Source organism: Dipodomys merriami, unplaced genomic scaffold (genome assembly GCF_024711535.1).
Source record: "Dipodomys merriami isolate MVZ:Mamm:240054 unplaced genomic scaffold, mDipMer1.0.p SCAF_8, whole genome shotgun sequence".
NCBI lineage: Eukaryota > Metazoa > Chordata > Mammalia > Rodentia > Heteromyidae > Dipodomys > Dipodomys merriami.
Window position 1 is genome coordinate 40,764,710 of NW_027206401.1, and position 19,407 is coordinate 40,784,116.

Sequence of the window (19,407 nt, forward strand, 5' to 3'; positions counted from 1 at the left end):
TATTCACCTTTATAAATATACGTATACATATATATACACATACAATAGAACCTATAATAATACCTAGACTCATTCTTTTCTCCTCTGTTGGACAGGGTTTTTTTTGAGAATTCTTCTCCCTGTTGTAGTTGTTGGTATTTTCATGACAAGTGTATTCACATATTAATAATAGCAAATACAAACATTTCTATAACACTTGGGTTTTAAATATATGTCACATCTAAGATAAATCATTAAAACAAAATGTGCATAAGGAGGACACTGATATTATCCCTCCATTGAGTTAAAATAGTTACAGATATCAATTAATATGAAAATTATCTTTGACCTTCACTTGAGAAGAGATATGTAGGTACATTGGTTTTAATTTGACATCATCTTCCACTTTTATGAAAAGTGAACTATGTTTTTCTGGAAGAAGGGAGATTGGAGTTAGTTAGAAAGGAAACTAGATTCTGAAGCATATATACAATATTTTAATTAACCTACAGTCCACAAGCATGTCAAACTAATACTAGATGACTTAGTAGCAAGAGAATTAAAAGCACAAACTAAATATAGCAATCTTGCGATAATTAAATACCTCTAGCTTATTGTAAACTTTAAAAAAAATATGGACATAATTTAATCATTAAGGTTGGGGGTTTTCTTTTGTTGTTTTATGTTTTATGTGGATATTGTTTTATTTTTATCTTGTGAATATCAGCCATATGACAATCATTTGGGTATATGCTATTTCACCTTAATAATTCATTTTAAATATTTCTTACAGGATGATGGCTTTTATTTTTAAAAGAAATTGCATAGCTGCAGAGTCTCATAGAGAAATAGCGATACCACACAAGGTGGATAAACAGCTTATGAATTAAGCTCCATATAAGCAAATTTCTTTGTAAGTAATTTATATTGTATGGTAAACTTGTATCCAACTAGACCAGCAAATTAAAACATTAATCACATCTGTAAAATTTAGGGCCTTGTGCATACAGAAAAAAAATATTAGGCAAATACATTTTCTTGTATTGCTGAAATAAATATTCCACATATGGAAGCCAGTCTAATCCTTCTCATTATAGTGTGGATGAAGATGAACATTAAGCCCATATAACATTTCTTCCTGAATTAGTCGATAGCTCATTTTAGTAGGTAGCACATATTTCCAAACCTGAAATGCCCACGTTCAGTCAGATTTGCAGTTCTCTTTTTCCCTGGCTGCTCAGGCATTCCATCACTGTTAGGTAACCCCTGTGATTATTCCATATCACATACTGATGAGATGGCAAAACAGTTACAAGCTTTCTTCCCTGCATTAAGCAGGTTGTAAGCCATGGAAAACTAACTTGCCCTGAAATTATCAAGCATTCCAGTACTCTGCCTTGGCTCCGATGCAGGCAGCCTGCCAAAACACACCCAAGACACCAGCCCCTATTCTCAAGCACATTTTAATCCAGCTGTTCCTCACAAAACATGCAGCGTGTGTTGATTTACTGCTCTACTTAATTAGAATGTAGAGTGTGGAAGACCATCTTACACACAAGATAAGCATCTTGAATGATATTTTAAACTTAATCGAATGTAGTGAGGTTTGTTTGCTTGGGTGCTTTTTACTCTCAGAACCAGATATTGAACTCTGTGGATAATATTGCTGTTTTTCTGGCATTAGCAAACTAAAAGTGGGAAAAAAAGGAGACTGTACCTAGAAGAGAGCAAAACTAAATATATTTTCAATCATCATAATTTAATGTATAGTCAGGGTAGTGTCCATTTCAATGTCTCCAAAACTCTACCAAGCCTATCTCAGAAATGCAAAACAATAAAAATTTCTTAAAATTCTGGATCTCCAGAGGAATTTAGGGGATGAATGCCATGATGAATTCTTGCCAGAATTCCACAGCCACAAAATCAATTGGCTATGCTGTTTGTTGTCCTTTATTTAAAAGAATTTCCCCGAAGGACTTGTCCAGGTATGGTCAAGGTCAAGCTTCAGAATACATGAAGGTTTTTTTTAGCAGGAGAAATGTCAAAACCCATATTTAGTTGTATAAGTGCTAATTTTAAGCGTAAATATCATGATTTCTAATGTCTGCTAAAGATTGAGAATTAAAACAAGCAGTAAAATGATGGAAAATTGGTAATACTAAGAAATTTAGGCTCTTTGCTAAACAACAACAAAAACGAGAAGTGATCTTAAAAAAAACTGTTCCCTGAAGAAAATTACCTTTAAAACAGTAAAAGGTTGAATTACTCTGAAGCTATATTTTTGTAAAAATCAAATACTATATTTAATATATAATTTATATTATATACTCATATAATTAATTACTCGTTCATGGATATACATGATGCATGACCAAGACAGAGATATTATTTTTAAGTAACAAAGACAATGACCTGTTTCTAGTAGGAAAGTGTACAGGTATTTAAGCATTTTTTTGTTTAAAAATTTAAAGAAAATAGTATGGAATATTTTTCCTTAAAAATGTTTATTTCAATTCTCCAATAGTTAATTTTGATTCTGCACCAGTCTTTGAATACTTACATACAGAGCCTGAGTTATATTCATATATATGTATATACACATATGACATCAAAACAGTTCATATTGTAGAAAAGTATTCATCCATATCTTGAGTTGATATAATTTACAATAACATACATTTTAGATTAATTTTTAGCAAGTAATTGTTTTAGCACCATGACCTCATTATTAGTTTCTATTCCAAAACCCATTTCTATCATTTCTGCAGCTCTGAATCAATAAATGTGACCACATAGATTTCCTAATGCGTATGGCACAATTTAAGATATTTGTTTGAATAGTAACATTATGAGTGACATTACCTCATAGACAAGACTATAGCCAGAGAAAAAGGAGGAGAGAGTAAAAAGAATAGTGAATGTAACAATCAGAAGCCACACGTTACAGAAGTGGATTCCAAACTAAGAGCCACATAATACTAGTTCTATGAAATATTTAATAAGAAACAGATTTTGCTAACACTTCACACTATTAGTCCAGTATGTACTCTTTTGAGAGTACACAATATTCTATTATGTATTATATAGAACTGATATCCAAGTACATAATTAAAGTCTCTATGAGGCACTCAAGAAAGAAACAGGCTCAATCTTAACTACTATGCTAGGCAGAGAGGTATACCACTCATACCATATCATGTCCCTTCAAGGAAGAAGGTGCTGTGCAGAGAACATGCACTCAGCACTCAGCTCCAGCCTTCACCTCCAGGGTAGCTCTCCTTCGTTGTCTGAGCCATAGGACCCATCATTCTGAGCAATGTGCAACTTTTGACAAACGGTCCTCACTCCATGCTTGATTATAAGCATGCAAGATTATTCAGGTCATTCAACTTCTTTCTCAGTCAGAAGGTCTTGCTCTACCTTATTATGAAACATTGAACTACCAAACTCTGCCTTGGATTTGATGCTAAGGAACTCAACCTAGACCTGAGACAACTACCAGCTAAGAACTTCATTTTGTATGTATGTAAACACATACAGAACCATATAGATATAGATGTATAGATACAAGTGTGTATGTGTGCATGTATCAGATACAATATATCTTGATCATATACAGAGAGATAAACAGATATATATATATATATATATATATATATATATATATATATATATATATATATATATGGAGAGAGAGAGCAGGACTAGAAGGCAATGAAAAATAACTGGGAGAAAATGAGGGAAGAGATGATGCTTTTCAAAAAGAAATATACGCAGTACCTTACTTATGTAACTATAACCCTTCTGTACAACATCTTTACAATAAAATTTTTATTTTTTTATTTTTTTTATTTTTTGGGGGGATCCGGTCGTGGGGCCTGAACTCTGGGTCTGGGCGCTGTCCCTCAGCTATTCAGCTCAAAGCTAGCGTTCTACCACTTGAGCTACAACGTCACTTCCGGCTTTTTTCTTTTTGCTTATGTGGTGCTGAGGAATCGAACCCAGGGCCTCATGCTTGCAAGGCAAGTGCTCTACCACTGAGCCACCTTCCCAGCCCCACAATAAAAAATTTTTGCCCTTCCCCTCCACAAATTATAACAACACCAAATACAGTGAAAGCAGGGGTTAATTGTAACCCCTCTGTACAGTATTTTCACAACAAAAATTTTTTTAAAGAAATGTTAAGGGGTAAATGATATTGAAATACACTGGATCCGAGAATGAAGCTAGCAAAATTCACTGAATATTGTTGAATCTGAGGTAGTATGGATGACAAAAGTGAGAGTAAAGAGCAGATCAACATAATATAGGTACTACCTAAGTATGTGTGAAATACCATGGTAAAATGGTGATTCTTTGACATTTTTTAATAAATGAATGGCAGATGTGTAAAACATATCCTGTCCAGGTTGTAGGTACTAGTGTTGAGTGTGAGAAAGAACAGAAAAGGTGAGAGAGGGTGACTATAGTCCAAAGACTTTATGCATATGTGAGGAAATGAAACAATAGAACTTCCTGAGATTGATTTTGGAAGGAAGGGAAAAGAATGGCAGGGAGCCATGGATGGGGTTAATCTGATTGAGGTACATTGTCTACATATATAGCCATGTCAAAATTAAACCTGTATGAAACTAATTGACACTAATAATACTAATAAAAATTCATTTTAGTACATGGTGCATTCCACAGAACCCAATTTGGGAAAAGCTGAAGTAAGAATCTGGATTGCATAGAGCCTTCACCAAGACTAAGAACAAGATGTGCTGAATCTAACCTGAAAATAATTTGACTAGCTACCTCTGAGTCTCTGCATCTTCCAGCAGAGAAATGGATGGGTTTTTCTCTCCTTGACCTCTGATTCAGCCGTTATGATTTCACTACAAGCGTCATCTAGAATTTTTCACTTACGTTAAGTTGGAGTTGTGTTTTTTGGCATACTTTAATTCATACATATTATAACCCAAGTCTATTTAAAGGATGCTACATTTTCAGTTACATATAGGGTACAGAACGTAAGATCAGATGGTTTCCCCTCTCAGTGACTGCATGAGCACAGTAGCAAGTACGTATTTCTGAAATGTATGCTTAATATATTCATCACTGGCAATATATCATCATCAGGGAAATTTTTAACACTGACCAAATTATACTATTAAAATAAATTCATCTGTATTCAGACTGCTTGGTGTGCCTGCACTGTGAGTAACTGGGATCAGATTTTTGGTCTCTGAAATGTACCTTGGTATGGTAAAGCAAGAAACGTTGCTGTTTTTGGTGATGAATTCTTGTCACTTCACTAATTAAATATTTCAGTCCAAGATGGTTTTTATTTATTTTTAAATGCTAATTTTGAAAAGGTATTTTGAATTTTAAATTTCAAATTTTAGAAAGCATTATTTCTAAATAACCATTTGTGGGGATTTTTTTGTTTTTTGTTTTGTTTTGTTTTTTATTGTGAAAATACCGTACAGAGCGGTTACAATTACATGGGCAAGGGCTGGGAAGGTGGCTCAGTGGTAGAGCGCTTGCCTTGCATGCCTGAGGCCCTGGGTTCGATTCCTCAGCGCCACATAAACAGAAAAAGGCGGAAGTGGTGCTGTGGCTCAAGAGGTAGAGCGCTATCCTTGAGCTGAAGAGCTGAGGGACAGCGCCCAGGCCCACCATTCAGGCCCATGACCGGACCCAAAAAAACCAATTACATGGGCAAGATAACTGTTGCCTCCTCCTTTGTTTCCCCTTCCCATCCCTTCCCATGTCTCCCTACCCACCTCTAGCCGATCCCCCCCCCCCCCCCCCCCCCCCCCCCCCCCCCCCCGCCACCAAAGTTGTAAAGTTAGTTTTTTGACATAAGGACTTGTACATCTCATTGTTGCAATGGGTCCACCTGTATCCCTATTAAAATGATTTGTTCCCCTAAACAACCATTTGTATAGCTATAAGTTATTACAAAATGTAGAACATTTGACCCAAAGCATTTTCATAGGTGTAAAAGATCATGGAATGGAGAGTAAAGTAAAAATTCTTGCATTCTGTCATTTTCTATGTGAACTTTAATAAGAAGCAAAAATCCTTCATCATTCATGGACTTTAAATTTAGTTAGACCAAAATGTGCCACAACTGCAGCGACATGTAGTGAATATCCACCAAGTATCTACTTTGTGCATTTAAAATATTGGCCACACTCAGGGTTTGAAATCAGATTAATTTGAACAGCCATTATTTTAAAGATAGCTTTCTGACTTCTCAGTTCTAAGTTCAATCAAGTTCATGTATGAGATTCTAGAGCAAACAATTTTACTAATCTATTTTTGCAAATTGAATAAACAGTGTTGCTGTTGCTGAGTAATAATACATACATTCTCAATCTAAGCTTTATATGCATGTTTTAAGCATGAAAACACAGCACAGAATGTATGTATGTTTAGCACGCAGCCAAAAATAAACAAAGAAATGAAGAAAATAAGCCAGGAAGATTATCACAATAAAACTGTGAGCTTCAATCAAGGAACTAGAGTAAAGAAAATAATGCCAAACTCCCTTTTCCCCCCGGTATCACTTACATTTTAATCTTAAGAGAAAAGTTGGGGTCTCAACGTTCCTAATATATTTTATTATTACAGAAAAAGGGATGTTGGAGGGTTTTCCTCAACTCACAGCACGCAGTGTTCTGCTACTAGGTGTAGCAGTAATTCAACTGCAAGTAAGCTAATGAAGAAATTAAATCACTTGCCTTTTTCTTGTCTTTTCCTTAAAGAGGTTGCATTTTTGTGCTGACAGTGCATAGTGGATAAAATAGCAATTTTTGAAAAGCTTGCTCATTTAGCTACTCTCAGAACCCCTGCTGACATCACCGACATTTTCTACAAATATGCAAATACTGTAAGTCACTTTCTAAGATGCACGCATATATTTCCAAAAATGTTATTATTTTATGATCAACTAGGCATAAATGTAGAGGCAGACTAGTTTGCTGGCTTTGTAATGCCACACTCATGAAATGACTTTTTTTTTTTTTAATGAGGTTAGGTTGGAATCTGTCACAGCCTTGTAGATCTTTAAAGGTGAATTATTCCTTTTATATGGAGTGGGGATTATTTTAAGGCCTTCCCATTATATAAACATAAAAAGGGAGGTAAAAGCCCCTAAGCTTAGCAAACTTAAACACCTGGGAGACAATGGCATTATTATCATTAAACCCGATGAACAACTTTTGAAATACAGAGCAGATACAGTGGGCACGAATACTATCTTATTTAAATGTCTGTATTAAGCACAACCACTCTCTGCTAAAAATGGGGAAAAAACAAACAAGTCATATTCATCAAAGTAATTGTGTAGGTACTTTCAGTACCAAAATGCCTAGAATGAAGGATTGAACTGCTAACGGCAGCAGTGACAGCCATGAATCATGGTAGGCTACTCCGGGGCCTTTACCACCATAAAACAAAAGATGTAGATGAAAAATGCTGCAATTAAGTGATTTGATTTCTGCCCCCTTTTTTCTACTGCATTCGTGCATGGCTGCACAGCAAAGATTGATGGGAAAAATTACTCTACGTGATCTCTGACAGAGCCTTAGAACAATTCTATAAGGGGGAAACATACAAATCAAACCAGCTTTCTTGTATTCAAACAAAATAACACATATAAAGCAAATACTTTAGCCTATATCCAAAGCACCAAAATTTGCATGCACACATAAATTGTTGAGAAATGCACTGCTATCAAAACCAAACTCATGGATTTTCCAGCTAGTTGGGTTATACTGATATTTGTTTAAATAAATATTCAATCAGTACTGTCGAGTGGCATCCTCAATATGTCTGTGCTCAGAGAACAAATTACAGATACAAATTTGTGGAGGTAAAACATTCTTATCTTTTATATCAATAAATTATTAATGAAAATACACACAAAATAAAATAATAGGAAATTTCACTGACTATTCAACTCCCTTGTCATTATAATCATTTAGAGGGACATTTTTAATAGATATTCACAACTCAGTTGGGTTCCGACACACAAAAGAGTCATACTTGAATGCCAGGGAATATTTTATTGTGGTTGGTTTGTGCATTAAAAAATGCTAAATTTGCAACATGCACTGAATAAAATAAACAATAAAACTCATATGAAGAAAACAATAATTCCTATTATCAAAGGCTAAAGGGAAATGATGTGAGTTTCCATAAAACTGAGCGGTCACTTAGTCCCAGTTTGCTATAAGAAATGTACTCTTAATATAACTTGAGTCTATAAATCGAGTTTCTCCCTTTCACTGGGCAGAAAGGACATGTTTTTTGTTTTTGTTTTTGTTTTTCCTTTCATTTTTAGTTTTCTTAGGTGTAAGGAGACTGTATTGTAAGTTTGTAATTATATTGATATTGAACTGGATAAAATTCACTATCAATAAATGCTTACATGTTTGTCTTTCAAGTATTGGAGTGCTTTAAATAGATAATTAAGGGTTTTTTCAAAACAGTAAACAACAGTAAACAACTACTGTTTTCTGTCTCACCAGAAATCTTTAAAAATATGTTATATTGAAACAAGTATTTCAGTATGGCTTCTCAGTAAGTTACCCCCAAAATATCTACTGTCCTTAATTGTTATGGTTGTTTTACTATCTGTCACAGCAAGAGATTGCTGGGTCCTATGGCCACAACTCATTAGCAGATTTTCTGATGTTATAATGGGAGAAGTATGTAAAATACTAGCATGGTTTGATAAAAAAAAATCACAGACTTGGAAAGCAAGAGTCCTGGATTTTGTCCTGATAAACACTGTCAAGCCATATAAAATTGTTGTTTCTGTAGTTAAAAAAAAGTTAACTGTTAAAAGTTAAAAGTGATTCAACCCATTATAGCTTGGTAGATGGTAAATACTCAGCTTCAATCTTAGGTGCAAAATAGACAGGCGACCATCAGTGACACCATAGAAACAATTTTCTTTTGTCATATTTGCATTTTAATCTTAGTTTTCTGTTACATAGTTGTTATATGTTACCAGTGATCATTAACTAAATCATCAAATGTCAATCCACTAAGCTAAAATTTTGTATTTGAAACTGGGTACCATTAGCAATCCTAACTACTTAGGAGACTGAAACCTGGAGGATTCTGTATTGAAGAAAACTCTGTAGAAAAATCTTTGAGAATCCATCTCTCATTAGCCAGAAAAATGACAAACTGGAAGCATGGTAAAGTGCCATCAATGAGTAAGAATGTGGAGCAATATGCGCAAGCTGTGAGCAACAGCCATAGCACTGGCACAAAAGATTATGTACTAAGCCTAATAGGTATGAAAACTCTTTCAGTAAAATTTTCTTAAGAACTCAGTACTTCCTTTCATACATGGATTTTTAAGTTTATGTACTGAGACTTAAAAGAATTTCACTTGTAATTATGCATTTCTTCTAAAAATTATATTGTTAAGTAGGGGGAAAATCATGTTTGAGGACAACATGCAAATTTAAAATGCAATAATAATAAATGTGTTGTGACTAAACTAAAAATTTGTTCAAAAGCCAGACACCAGTGGCTTACGCCTATCATCTCAGGAGGCAGAGATCTGAAGATCACAGAAGCTAGACAGAGCGGGAAAATAAAGTCTACCAGACTTTTACCTCCAATTCACTACAGAGAAGCCAGAAGTGAAAGCTGGCAGAGCCCTAGCTTTGAGCTAAAAACTTTTAGGGACAGTGCCCAGGCCCTGAGTTCAAAACCCAGCATTTAAAAAAATGGTTCTGAGATTCCTGGCAAACCAAAGAAAAAGGAAACAATGCTGATGCCTTCCATTATTTCATCTAGTATACTTAGACTGAAGTTCAGGAGTCATATACTCTAGTTGATTCTTCAGAGGTGAAGTGATCTCCTTTTCTATTTCTTCTCCTTTTGTTAACTACTTTCTTTGCTTTTGGAAAGAAATAAAATGGACAGTGTAGAAAGTTATATTTTATAGAGGATTGTCATGACTCTATTTCTCTCTATATATATACAGGAATATATGTAGGTTGTTATATATGAATGCTTTTAATTCTAGAACCCTCTAAACCAGAGCAATTAAACTACCTTTATATTTGCAAAAAAGGATACATTATCATAAGAATTATAGATTCTTTTTATAGTACAAATAATATCATATACATACATATATGTTTATATTTTTGGGTTTTTTCTGTTATAACAGAAATACAATTATATGTCATACTTATTGTAGAAATTGATATGATTTCACATATGTAAACGTCTGTGACTTTCTACAACAATCAAAACACTGAGCATATTCCTCATGTCCAGAAGCTTTCCCATCTCTTTTATCTTTCCCTTATGCCAGGCTGATGCATATTCTTACATTGGTGACATTTGGGTTGTTTCTAGTTTGAGCTATTACAAAGAATGCTTATGTGAAAGTTCTTTTATTTCTTTTGATATTATAAAGAGGATGAAAAGCCATGGACTAGGAAAGAATATTTGTGAAGTATCTATCTGATACAAGACTTGCATCCAGAATTTTAAAATCTCTTAAAATTCAATAGTAAAAATAGATTACTAAAGGAAATACACAGATGGCATTATTAAATATACCTAAAGTTACTCAAAAACACTAATCATTAGGGAAAGACACATTTTCTGCACAGTGAGATCTCAATTATCAAAATGGATAACCATCTCTAGTTGGAAAAGATGCAGAAGAATTCCAAAACCCTAATTCATTAATGGTAGGAATATTAAATGGGATGTAGTATGGTAATTTCCTATAAACATTAAAAGCAGAACAATCAGATAATGCCAAAATCAACTGTTAACAAATCAACCTTAGTAAAAAATTGCCATTATTATTATTTTATTATTATTATTATGCTTGACTCTAAAACAAAAATATGCTCTTTGCCTTACAAAAATCTCTGTGAAAACTTAATTATCTCCTCTTTCATAACATGTAGACTTTAAATACCATCTTTATACTATTGATTTCTAAATTTGTTTGGCTTTTTTTTAATATTGGTACTCACTTTTGAGCACTGGTCCTGGACACAGTTTATGATTAAATTTACTCAAGGCCAGTGCTTTACCACTTTGACCAAAGCTCCAGTTCTACTATTTTGGTGCTTAATTGGTCATAAGAATCTCCTCACCACTAAATCAAAATTACCACTCCTCCATCATCTTTATATGAGGGTACCTAAATTATCTATTTATTTTCTTGTGTATGTCTTTAATATGTTGTCAAAATTATCAAATTATTAAAATCTTGCCCAGAATCAAAACAATGATCATTAAGTAAGACCATGAAATTGTTATTTATTATACAAATTCTTTTTTGGAAGATACATTTATATGGCTATTAAAGGCAATTTCAACCCTGTGTATAACTGCTCTTAATATCTTGCTGGGTCTGTTTTCTTTACTTGCATTACCAAAAAGAAAAAAGCTTGAAAAGAGGCAACGTAGTCATTTTATGCAATAGACATTATGGAGAAAAAAGAGGAAGATGATGGAAGCAGTGACACTGATCAAGACATATTGTACTCATACCCTGGCTTATGTAATTGGAACCTCTTTGTACAGCTACTTAACAATAAAATTAATTTGATAAAGAAAAAAACTATATTTGAGTGCAAATTTTTATCATAGAATGAGAGTTCTTATACTTTTCACTTGAAGTAATTGGAAAGTAGGGGAACTGTCACTTGAAATAGCAATCATCCTGAGGAAGAACACAAAAGCAAAAAGCAGGCAGTCATACTGCAGTCTTCTGTCTCCATTAATCAAGTTTATAGCAGCCACATGCAGTACCACCAGATGCTAGGATTTTTAGTCTCTGAAAAATTCTCAATGTTCAACTATAAGGCTACTAGCCAGAGGTATATAGCAAGTCACAAATTGCCCTGTAATGCACAGGGTTAAATAAAGGCTCTTTGGTCAGAGCTTAGCACCCCAGAAACAAGTGATTCTTTTGATTACACCTGGGAGCTTTAGGTGTCAGAGAATCTTATTAAAGGAAGAAAAGAGAACACTTCCAAAAAATCGTTTTGTTTAGTGATGATACTATTGTGGGTTTTTTCCTTTCTTTTTTTTTTATTGTGAAAATACTGTACAGAGGGGTTACAATTACACGGGCAAGATAATGAGTACATTTCTTAGCAAGCATTGTAGCCTCCTCCTTTGTTTCCCCTTCCCATCCCTTCCCAGCCTCCCCCCCTTCCCCACACCCAATCTTGCCCTCCCCCCCCCCACCACCAAAGTTGTAAAGTTCGTTTTCGACATGACAACTTGTACTTCTCATTGTGGCAACTGGTCCACCTGTATCCTTATTTAAACGACTTGTTTTCCCCCTTCCCCTCCACAAATTATACCGACATCAAAAATAGTGGTTAATCCTGTATTCAAAAGAAAATAAAATACTCTTCTTATTTAGAAGATGTGAAGATACAGAAAATGTCTTAAGGGGCTGGTTGGTCATGGTAAATCCTAAGTGAAAAGGGTTCCTTATATCAGAGTCATTCACAGAGTGCAAGAAGTAGGAAACAGAACTGGACATTACAGGAAACATAATGGTCATAAAAATAGCTCAAAAGACATGGGTTTTTGAAAGAGGAAGTGATGGGAAATGATGGTGGACAGTCTGTTCAGTGTGACATGTCCAGAAGAAGAAATTGTAAGGAGAAAAGTACAAGAAGGCAAAAGAAATAGGAATAAAGGCAGAAACATTGGCCTTGAATTGTTAAAAATGAAAAGTTGTAAAAAAAAAAGTGGAATTCTATGTAGAAGAGGTCTATTGAGAAAACCAAAAACCAAGCACCTTCATTATAGGGAGAAAGTTTAAAGAGGAATGAATACCTAAACCACAAACTGTTAAATATATTTTAGCTCAATTCATTCTTAAATATGGCAATTAGCTTGTAGATGGTGTCATATCTGTTTATCCAGTACATAAACTATCTTTATTTTAATATTCAATTTATAAACTTGATGAAATAATTGGCTCATTTCCAATATAATGGATCTTTGAAAATATGCAATGGAGAAAGGGCAGATTATTCCTGGTTTGATCTGCTATATAATCCAAGGGCCTAACAGATGGATGGAAAGCAAGAGAATAAATTGTAACTGTGAAAGGCACATATGTGAATGAACAGTGAAAAAACTACAAATTGAAAATGAAGTAGACAAATGTCGCTTTTCTTTAATATAAGATGAATAGTATTTTAAACAAAAAGAAGGTAGTGGATAAGGTTTTCATAGGATCAAAACAGTAACCTAGACTCTCATGGAAATTAAGAAACCTTCCTTTCTCCAGGGTTTCTGAGTGCTTTAAAGGAAGGTGAAACAAATATAGTTAACTTGAATAAAAGAACATCAAAAGATATTTTGATCATTGATACAATAGCTAGAAAGTATTACACAAAATATACACAACATATTAAATGTGCTCTTATTCTCTTTGTTCACACAGTCTTTGAACTAAGATTCTCAAAGAACACTTGTGGTGGAATATCTTTCACACAGATTCTTTGGCAAATAAGTTCTGACATTTTCTTTCAGAAAAAAAAAATCCCTTCAAGATGGTGTCCTTTCAAGGTAGCGAGGTCCTAAATGCAACAACTAAATTTACCTATCTCTTACTTTACCTTACTGGAAAAAAGCCATGAGCAATCATTAGGGATCCAAAAGAATAGAATTTACTATGAAATTACCTAGAGTTGCAGAATATGATTACTGAGTTGGGAAATATAAGCCAAACAAAAGTAAACGTTTATCTTAATTTCTACAGTTGTCTACTTGCAGCTCCAAATTACCTCAATTTTTTCTTTTCTTTTTTTTACCAAGTAAAATCACAGCAACTTAAAATCAATATCAACTCAAAAAACATTTATTAATAGTTTCCTTTACTCAAGATGTGCTTGGCCCTTATTCAAGGCCATTATTCCCATGGAAGGCAAGAGAATCACTTTGATCATCTTCAGTACTGTATAAGCCAAAATACAACATTTAAATTCCCAATGTGGATGTGAAACTCTTGAGAGAAAACTGTAGTTTTGATCTCAGATGATCCTTCAAAACTATTCAGGCTTCACTTTTTTTAAAATACATTCTGATATATAAAATTTAAGCTCTCTCTGAACTTCAAATAGATTTAGTGAAAATATGTTTTTCAATTAGTTTCTTTTAATATATTTGATTCATGTTATTCAGAGGACTACTTAGTATTTTTTTTAAATACTCAAGGCTCTGAGAATTAATAGTCTTATGGTTTGAATAGGAAATGTTCCCCAAAGGCCCATGTGTTGAAGGCTTGGTGTGCAGGCTGAGGTACAACTTTAGGAGCTAGTTGAAATTTGGGCAAAGTGGAGCCTGGATGGAGGACCTAGAACCCTGGGTGTGCTTTAGGGGGGATACTTTTTTCCTAACCTCCTTCACACATCATTGCTTTCTTGATACCATATGGAAGCTAGTTCTGACCACCAAATCCTCCTGCCTTATCACAGGCTTAGTCATCCAATATAGTACAATTCTTATGTTTTTTTTTTAATCCACATTGTCTTAAAAAGCCAACCTTGAGAATGAGTAGGGAAATGGTATTTTAGCCTCTATTATTTGTGTTTAAATGTATTACTAAATATCAGAATTCAACACATATAACCTGATTGCATAACTTAAGTATACAATAAAATAATATTTGATTTCAAGCACTTACTTATTGTAAATTCTGCAAAGCAACCTCGTATAAGCAAATGTGTTACTATAAATTGACATTTTAAAACTAAATCTATTTAAATTGCTTTACATAAATCTAAGGAGAACAATCCTTAAACCCAAGTAAATATAAATAAAACCTTAGGGTTAGCCAAGTATAGTGATACATACCTGTAGTAATAGAAACTCAGGAAACTGAGACAAATGGATCATGAATTTTAAGATATCCTGGGCTATCTAGTGAGACCCTGTCATACATTCTACTCTTCCCATAAAAGACAACAAAATTAACAAAATAACAATTTGGAGCTTCATTGTTACAACTTCCCAAATACACATCTATGACAAGCAGATTATTAGCTTTATTAACAAGTATTTAGTTCACTCTATCATCAGTATCTAAACTGTAAGCTGGAAGAAGTTAAAAGTTTATGTAAAAATTTTATGTAAAAATAATTGTTTCTTGACAATAATTTCCATTTTTAATTACAGAGTTCTGAACACCAATTTACAAAATGATGAAATTTAGAAAATAGGGATTTAGACACTAGAATTTCACTCTTTGATTCTAGGGTAACACATTTAAATTATAATAGAAAGATATGTAACTCACGCAGCTGAAGTTAGGAGTGATAGATTGGTTTTTTTTCCAAAGATTTATACAAATCTTGCACAAGAAATATTAGCAGCATCAATAGCTCCCCATTATGAAATCTGAGGTCTTATCCTAGGCCCTTGGCAAATATCATTATAGTCACAACAACCCTGGAAGCTCTAGCTTAGTTTTTCCATTTTTACAGCTGGTGCCAATATGATTCAGTCCAGGCAAGCACTTGCCTGAGGCCAAACAAGTGTAAGAACTACATTCATGCTAAAAATTCTATCCTTTCTGTTATTCATCTATGATAAACCAGGTGCAAATATACTTCCTAATTTTTTCCAAATTCGCTATCAATTAAAATGTTTTCTGACAACATACCAGCCACAAGTCTTCTTAAGAGACTGAGCCATTTGGAGACCTAGCTTCCAAGGTTATCAAATGCCCAATGATTGCATTTTTGTAGTATAAACATGCTAGCTGATACAGAAGTTATTTGAATTTTATTTTCAAGTATGTCTTAAAATCCTAGTTGTCTATGACAAAAAATAGTTGTCGGTGACAACTAGTGTATAATTTTCACTGCCCGGGAAGGTGACACTTATAATTAGTAATAATAGTGGATAAATTTATTCAATGCTTACTTGGGAAGAATAGTATCAGCATGATTTTACAGGTAAGTAAACTGAAACATCAAGACTATTTATCTATTCACCCACTTCCAGGAAGCTAATGAATAGGAAAGTAAGTGTAGAGTCCAGATTTGCCCAGATTCCCAGGCTTACACTCAGCACTGTCCTGTCCTGCCCCTATTCCATGGCCTTTAGAAGGGATTCTCTACATAAGGGGCTGGGTCCAGCCAGCAAGTGGTTTCAGTCAACTGAGCTGCCAGGAAGAATGGCGACAGCTGGGTCCTGACATCGCACTCTATTTACACTCAATGAGAATTCATTGATTCACTTTGAAAGTGAACCATGTACATTAATGCTCGATAGGAAATGTACTCATTACCTTACCCATGTAACTGTAACCCCTCTATATACTATTTTTACAATAAAAACATATTTAATAAAAAAGTCAAATCAAAAGTTAGTAATTCTTTGCCATTATTTTTACCTCTCCCCATGATCTGATCATTTGAGGAGTCGAATGTGAACAGACCAGAGCCATGTGACTAAAGTTGAGCTCCTGTTCTCATTCTAAGAGAGGTGGGATGTTTGGGAAGAAGTTGATTAGTAAAACTTTAGCTTAAAAAAAGCTATAATATGAAGAAGATCCAAATTCAAAGACAAAGCTCAAGAAATATTGAGGATTATTATTTTGCATTGTTACTATTATGAAATTGAGAATCTGACTTATATCAGATCATCTGAAAACCATAAATGAGAACAAAGCATAAACTGCTAATGTACCCTATATAAATTTTAAAATTGTATTTTATGCATGTGCGCATATGCATATATATGTAGAAGATATGAAGATGATAGATTAGATAGATAGATAGATAGATAGATAGATAGATAGATAGATAGATAGATAGATATCTGGGATTAAATAGCTATTTAAAAATTCAGCCTTCATATGCATTTTGGTCTCTTTTTCTAGTATTTTTAGATGGCATGGCTGACAAGATCAGCTTCAGATATAGATAGAATGATAATATGCAAAAGCACACAGAATTCTCACATATATAAATGCTGTCTAGTTATTTTAAGACATTTTGTGGAAACCACTAAAGTGGTGGGGATGGGACAATGATGCATCAACTGAATTAATCACTATCATCACTCTTCTAAAGAAAAAATAAAGCAACTTCAGCACACTCAATCATTGTGAACACAAAGAGAATAGAGCTGCATAAAACCAGGGCACAGCCCCATTCTTTCCAGGCAATGTGGTACACTGGGTAGCCACCGAAGACAAAACACACTGCCCAAACTCTGAAATCCCTATTTATAAATATTATGGAGGGAGTTTTTTATTCGAACAATTGTCAGCTTTGTTTTTCCTTTGTGTTTTATATATGTGTCTGTCTCCTGAGAATTAGAAAAGGCAACTTTTATAGAATGCAGTAGATACTGGAACCAGACATCTGAGCCTCCCAATGAAGAATTTTACCTGGTTGACAAGAGTCAAAATGACACAGATAGTAAGTGTGAGAGACATATAGTTGACAAAGATAGCTTTCTTTCCACAAGTGCTGTCACATCTAAGATGTAAGGTTGTCTAAGTCTCATGAAATATCAGGCAAAATGGAGGAACAATTCCTTAGCATCTGCTTTCTTTTTGCGCTTTATTTTTTATACATATAAATGTTTGCCACTGGTGAAATGCATTTCTATCCCATGTACTCAGGGATAACCCAGATGCCAAAAAAATTTTTGGAACCAGACATTGGTGGCTCACACCTGTAATCCTAGCTACTCAGGAGGCTGAGATCTGAGGATCACAGTTCACAGCCAGCCCTGGCAAGGAAGGTCTTATCTCCAATAAACTTCTATAATGACATGTCTAAATACATATATTTAGAAAGGACCACAAGAGCTAAGCACTGGAGGACCAGGCTTTTAATCCTAGCTAGTCAGGAGGCAGGTATCTGAGGATCAAGGATCAAAGGAGCCCAGGCAGAAAAGTGTGGGAGTGTTAACTCCAATTGGCAAGCAAAAAGCAGCCAGTGGAGCTGTTTAAATGGTAGAGGCCATCCCATATCAAACCACAGTGAGTGAAAAAGCTAATGGACAGCAACGAGGCCCACATACACAAAAAGGAAAAAAAAAATTCTGAAGGATCATAAGGAATCAGAAGTTTTCACAGTGACCTGCTTTAGGAAGAACATGAAAGTGGTTGCATAATCAGTTAAATGCAAGCACTCATACATTTCTCTAACCATTTAACCAAAAACTGTCTAATACTTTTCTCTGTGATTTATTTAAAATAGAGGGAGGGTAAATACTAATTTTGATATTGTTATTGGAAATATTCATTTAACCAACATAACTGAGGCAGTTTATAAGTAGACTAAGTAATCAATACCTAGGGATTATGTGCTTTATATACTTATGCCATATCACCTAATAACACAGTTTTCTTCTCCATACTGTATCTTGCAAATCTATCCTATAGGTCAATGTTGAACTACAGATCACAAATATGTGTAGTGTTACAAAGATGGGGATGCTGAAGCAGCAGCTATTAGCAATTTCTCACCTATATGTGTGAAAGGGGAAAAAAAAGAAAAAATAGTTTAGTACATTCCAGTTAACTCACAGAGCTTAGGGAATTAATTACACTTATATTGCTCAGGACTGGCAGTAAAGATCAGGAACCAAAGGAAGGCATGTAAATTAAGTGAGGATCCCATTATTTTATGTTTACCATCCACTTGCATTTATAATACGGAGACCTTTACGATAAATATACATTTCCTGCGTGCATGTAACACAGATCTATAATATATATGTATATGATAAAATGGTATTTAAGTACATAAGAATAAGGAAAAACAAAAAAAATTATTAACAAATATCATCATCAAAATATAGTGCATATATTCTATCTAAAGGGAATGATTCAAATTTCAAACATCACAGACAGAAACATTCTTCTGTGTAAACCTTGGAAAGATGATCGCTTAGCTTTTGTTTTGGTTCCAATTTGCTCTTTTTTCAAGAAGTGTAATTAAAAAGTGCATTAATGCCACCAATTATGGCCTCCATGGGAACAGAAACCCCATGTTACTCTGTGCTGGAACACAACTGAGCTGCAAATATCCATTTACCATTATAATACTCATTAATCCTGCCAAAAACAACTCATTATGGGACTTCAAGGAAATCATCTCATAGGCAAACACAGCACAGAATCTGTCACTGCATTCCTCACAGCATAGTTGCAGAGGTGAAAAGTGTTCGTTGTCACTAATCTATGAAACTCATCGCTATGATTTCACTTGTTCTCAAGCTAAGAACATTATGGGAAAGACAACCTAAATTCTCTCACCTTTTAATCAAAGTCTTTCACAAAGAAAGAATTTGAATCAAAGACTCAATAATAACATAATTCTAAATACCAATTTCAGTAATTTGTCCAATTTTTCCAGATATCCAGATGTCCACGTTATTGGACATCAA